The sequence below is a fragment of the Jaculus jaculus genome, chromosome 16 (genome assembly GCF_020740685.1).
Source record: "Jaculus jaculus isolate mJacJac1 chromosome 16, mJacJac1.mat.Y.cur, whole genome shotgun sequence".
NCBI classification, from domain to species: Eukaryota; Metazoa; Chordata; class Mammalia; order Rodentia; family Dipodidae; genus Jaculus; species Jaculus jaculus.
The window spans coordinates 34,692,120-34,698,374 of record NC_059117.1 but is presented as its reverse complement, the minus strand read 5'-3'; positions in this window follow the sequence as shown (position 1 = coordinate 34,698,374).

Sequence of the window (6,255 nt, the reverse complement as noted above, 5' to 3'; positions counted from 1 at the left end):
TCTCTCTCTCCCTCTATCTGTCTCTCTGTGTCTGTCACTCTCAAATAAATAAATAAATAATTAAAAAAAAAAAAAAGGAACCATCACCACCACCAGTGTTTGTAGAGCTTCACATTGCTGGGATGAACGTCCAAACCAGACACAGTTTATGGGAGGAAGGGGTTTGTTTCAAGCTTAAACATCCAGGGAATGTTCCATCCATGGCAGTGGAAGCTGGCTCCATATATCCAGGCAGGGAGAAACCATCACCAGCGGGCAAACACCACAAGTGACAAGCACAAGACCTGAAGCAAGCAGCAGGGAACCAGCCAGAGCTCCACTTGCTCTGCATACCTTTGGGCTGGAAGTAAGACTCCACCCCCAAACATACCTTAGGGCTGGACCCCAGGATCTGCCCCCACATCCACCATCCAGGTGGCTGGAGATCCAAGTTACAAGTTTATCTGAGTCTATGGGGGACACACATTCAATCTACCAGAAGCACCAAGACAAACACATGCCCACACGCACCTGTTGAGGGGGCTGGGCAGGCATGCAGCATCCCCATTTTTCAGATGAGAAAATGAAGCTCATCGTTTAGCTCCAAAGTCACCTAGCTGGTGAGCAACTGACCTTGGATTGCAACCAACGATTCTTAAATTTGAGTAAGGATCAGAATCAACTGGATGGTGATTAAAGCCCAGGTTGCTGAGCTGCATCCTCATAGTTTCTGAGCCAATGGGTCTGGGGCCAAGATAAGAATTTTAATTTCTTGCCAGAGTTCCAGGGATAGTGCTGCTTCTGGTCTCAGGACCACATGACATCCTGAGTTAGACAAGACCGATATTTCTGGTAGTTTGAATGTTATGTCCCCCAATAGACTCAGGCATTTTTACTAAAACTTGGATTTCCAGCCACCTGGCTGGAAGAGGTGTCACTGGGAGCAGATCCTGAGGTCCAGGCCAGAAGTGTTACTGGGGCAGATGTTTCCAGCCTAAAAGTATGCAGAGTGCTGGAGTTCAGTCCGAGTCCCTGCTCTTTGCTGAGTTTCATGCTTGTTCTGGTGCTGGCTGGCTGCTGGTGGTTTTCTCTCTGCTTGGATCTATGAAAGGGAGACATGTCTGTCTCTTTCGCCATTATGGAACTTCCCCTGGATCTGTAAGCTTCAGTATGTCCCTTCCTCCCTATAAACTGTGCCTGGTTTGGAAGTTCATCATAGCAGTATGGAGCTGATTACAACATACCTGGTTGCTAGAACCATCTGAAACCTTAAAGGAAAATCAAACCCTAAACTGCTTCAAGTCTGTAGACTTTTTGTATCGTAAATTTGATTTAGCGGCTGTGAAAATACTTCCATTGTTAAAGTACTTGTCATGTAAGCATGTGGACTTGAGTTCACCCATGTCAATTTTGTTTTTTTAAATTATCAGGGGTAATGGTGCCTGTCTCTCATCCCAGTCATGGGAAGGCCAAAGGAAACAGGAGGAGTCCCTAGGGCTTTCTGACCAGATAGTGTAGCCTATTTGGTGAGTTTTGGCCAATGAGGGACACTGTCTCAAAAAAGATGTACGTAAGGGCTGGAGAGATGGCTTAGCGGTTAAGCACTTGCCTGTGAAGCTTAAGAACCCCGGTTCGAGGCTTGGTTCCCCAGGTCCCACGTTAGCCAGATGCACAAGGGGGCGCACACGTCTGGAGTTCGTTTGCAGTGGCTGGAAGCCCTGGCTCGCCCATTCTCTCTCTCTCCCTCTATCTGTCTTTCTCTCTGTGTCTGTCACTCTCAAATAAATAAATTTAAAAAATGAACAAAAAATAAAAAAAAGATGTACGTTTCTGTGGAATGACATCTGCGGTGGTTTGATTCAGTTGTCCTCCATAAACTCAGGTGTTCTGAATGCCATGTCCTCAGCTGTTGGAAAATGGGGAACTAAAGCTTCCTGGAGGCAATGTTTTTTGGGGGGGCAGGCCTATGGTTATTATAACCACTTTCCTCTTGCCAATGTTTGGCACACTCTCCTGTTGCTGTTGTCCACCTAATGTTGGCCAGAAGGTGATGTCTACCCTCTCTGCTCATGCTGTCCTTTCCCCTGCCATCGTGGAGCTTCCCCTTGAATCCGTAAGCCAAAATAAATGCTTTTACCCACAAGCTGCTCTTGGGTGGGTGATTTCTGCCAGCAATGTGACTGCAACACCTCAGCTTGTTCTGTGGTCTCTACATGCACCTGCTTATTCATGCACGCACACTCACACACACATGACCTTTCACACACACACAATCAATAAATAAAAACAGATATGATACATCCCTATTGCTGCTATGTAAATACTTGTAATGCCAATAAAAAAGAATATGCATAATGACTATGAGCACTTCAGAATCAAGAAGATTATAGGTATCTCTCCTTCCCATCAAAGAATATAGAACTACTACAAATATTTATACAACTAAGTAACTTAGAAAGATTTACATTTCTGATGCCAATTTTTCCATTTTATGGCCAAGATTTCTATTATCACAGGGTGATTTGACTTTTCAGTGATGGAAAAAAATGTGTGATCCTTTGAAAACTATGTACCATATTACTTTTGTTGGTGTCACTAATTAGAAGTGGATCTATTTTTTTTGCAATACATAAGTTATTAGATAATAATTACAGATAACCTATTTTGATTTTTATCCATTTATGTTAAGCGCCTAGTTAGTGATATTATGGGTTCATTAGCTAAATTGTTAATAGCATATCCTATTGCAAAAGCTTGTGACATGAAGATTGCATTACTCCTGTCTGGAGTTAACATAGCAACTCTACGCAATTCCAAATACTACTCAAATATCACTTTCTTTATCTTCACAGCATTATTTATACATATATATATATATATTTTAAATTAATTAATTTATTTATTTGAGAGCGACAGACACAGAGAGAAAGACAGATAGAGGGAGAGAGAGAGAATGGGCGCGCCAGGGCTTCCAGCCTCTGCAAACGAACTCCAGACGCGTGCGCCCCCTTGTGCATCTGGCTAACGTGGGACCTGAGGAAGCGAGCCTCGAACCGGGGTCCTTAGGCTTCACAGGCAAGCGCTTAACCGCTAAGCCATCTCTCCAGCCCATCACAGCATTATATTTGAGGAACAGGTGTGGAACTCTCACGGTTGTAGGAGTATGTGAGGGACACATATGAGGGTCAGCTCCGCACAGACTGTGCAGTGAGGTGACTGCTCCTAACGTGAGCTGCTCTTGTAAGATGCCACTACCAGTATTGGCTTTCTGATGGAACGTGGGTATTCACCTTTCATCATGATGTATATTTTCTCAGTTTACAACGACCTTCAATTATTGATTGTCCAGGCATTCCTCTGTAAATGTTTTCTTGGGCAGATGCAAACAGACATCTATTTACCCCACACAGGCTAGCAATAACAGACCAAAGTACAGTTTCACCTATATCCAGTTTTGGCGAACAAATGGGTTTATCGGGGCAGCTCACACAGCAGGCCGAGGAGTTACTTACAGGAGCACAGATGACTCAAATGCAGCTGAGTCACTGAAAAGCCCATCCCAACATAGGTGACCAATCGTGGAGGCTGATCTCCGGAGCTCACTGGAGGCAGCTGATCACTGGAGCTCATTGCAGGAGGCTGATCTCTAGAGCTCACTGGGGGTGGCTGATCTCTTGAGCTCACTGGAGGCAGCTGATCACTGGAGATCACTGCAGGAGGCTGATCTCTAGAGCTCACTGGGGGTGGCTGATCTCTGGAGCTCACGGCAGGAGACTGATACTGCAGACAAGGAAGCTGGTGTGAGGATTGCTTCTCTTTTATATCATCTTAGGGAGGTGTCTTGTGATTTTCTAAGTTTCAGGAGCTTCCTGATGCTGGTCCTCAACCTTATCTCTTTCTTGAGCCTTAATGAGCTTCAGAACACCCCGAGTCTTAATGAATTATCCTCCAGGATGAAATGTTTCAATTCCAAGGAAATTGCTATACCACGCTATTCAAGTGGTTTTGATTAGAATGTTCTGAGATTATGAGACCGTGCCAACATTCTCTTGTAATAAGACATCAGGGACATGTGACACTAGCTTATAACAAAAAGAAACTTCCCAGAAAACTACCCAGTCATTGTTAGATTACGATTTTCTTGCCAAGACTCAAATCTAGGTTGATGACTGTGCTGCTGGGAATTCTAGCCCTGAATGTGTCTCATACTTAGGGCTGTCTCCTTTCCTAAGGCTAGTCTTGTCTAATCAATGACTTGGAAGTTTCAAGGGACTAAGAGCATCAGGATGTTATCTTGTTTGGTTGTCATTTTACTTATTCATGATCAAAATGAATGTTAAGTAGCATTCACATATTATTCACAAGGCTGCTGGCTCTCTGCCAAAAGTAGATTCTTCATTAAGTTGTCTAGAGCACCAAACAAGCAAAGATTGTTTCAGAACAGAACAGGGGAGTTTGCCGACTGCTGTATGCCTACATACATGCAGATGTGACCAAACTTCTCTACATCACAGATAGGGCGCCGATAATAGACTAAAAGAATGATCCCACTAAGTGTCGCTTAGTGAACCAATGAGTTTATTGGGGTTACTTATAGGAAAAACCCACCCCAGTTTGAATGAACTGCATCCCAGTAACTCCCTGAACATCGGGCAGGCAGTCCTGCCTGGGAGAGTCACCTCTCACCAGCAACTGTTACCCCTTAGCTAACCTTGAAGAGGCGCCTTGAGGGTCTTGTAACTTGCTGAGCTTCCTGAACCTTGTAAATTTCCTTAGCTTCTTGAGTTTTCTGAGCCCTCCTTCTTCTTCCCTCCTGGAAGGCACAGATCAATTCCCAGGAAATGGCTACATAATGCCCATCGGTAAGCTGTTAAAGTTTTCACTCCTTTTACTGAGCAAACCCTTTGCGCCTGGCCTCTCTCTGACATCACTTAAATTAGGTTCAGTGATAGCTTGTAGGATAAAATTCCACCTCAGGGTCCTGGCTGGACTGCAGAATTAGGCTGACATGAGTTACATGAATAGGAGAAAAATCACAGGCATTTTGTTTTTTTCATGTAAGATGTAGTTAAATACTTTAATCCTGCATTGAACAAAGGCACAGTGTGAAAATGTGATAAGGCAAAGGGCTTGGCTAGGGTAGTAAATTAGGCGAAGTGGCCATAAAGATAAGAGTTAACAAAGCGGTCTGTTCAGATTTCTCTGACTTTCAGTTTCCTGTGATTAATAAGAGTGTTGCTTTCGGTCTGCTGTAGGTAGGCATCTCTCACAAGGGAATTGTGTTTGCTCTTAAGGAATAGCCAGAAGTTCAATGTGCCCTTGTACTTACTGTTTCTAAAGGGTCTTTAAAGTCACATGCCACAGGGCCATATTCTGGAATGGCATTTTCTTAACTCCTTCAGCTTCCAGTGAGAAAGTTCTTATCTCATTCAGGGTAGTATGGGCAGTTTCTTATTTTCTTACCTAAACATGATGGGTGAGTGTGTGTGGTGTGGCATGTGACGTACGAACCCTGTGCACATACTTGTGGAGGCCAGAGGAAGATGGCACATGGTTCTCTATTGCTCTTCTACCCTGAAAGAAGGTCTCTTGCTGAACCTGGAACTTGTTATTTTTCAGCCAGTTTGGTTGGCTAAAGAGCCCTAGTGATCCTGCTATCTCCACCCCTTTCATATGTGGCCACATCCAGCTTTTTTTTTCTTTTTTGAAAACACCTTATTTGTTCAATTATTTGACAGAGAGAGAGAGAGAGAGAGAGAGAGAGAGAGAGAGAGAGAGAGGGAGGCAGGGGCAGATAGATTGAGAGAGAGCAAAAGTGTGAGAATGGGCTCTCCAAGGCCTCCAGCCCCTGCAAATGAACTTCAGGCACATGTGCCACCTTGTGCATCTGGCTTATGTGGGTCCTGGGGAATTGAACCTGGGTCCTTAGGCTTTGCAGGCAAGTGCCCTAACTGCTAAGCCATCTCACCAGCCCACCCACCCAGCTTTTAAATGGAGACTTGGGATTAAACTCAGGTCTGCTTGTATCGCAAGTGTTCTTAACCACTGATCCATCTCCTCAGCTCACAAAAACAATTTGCAAGCAAAGAAGGCAAATATGTCTTCTTTTCCAAAAGTTAGGATTACAGGCATGGGCCACCACACCAGGCCCAGGCATTTTCTAAAATCAATGGTTGGTCTTCATTCCCTCACCCAGGGTCTGGAACACTGAGAGCCCATAGCGTGTTTGCTGAACTGAGGAAGCTGCAAGGCAAACCATTCTCTGATGCTTTCTTC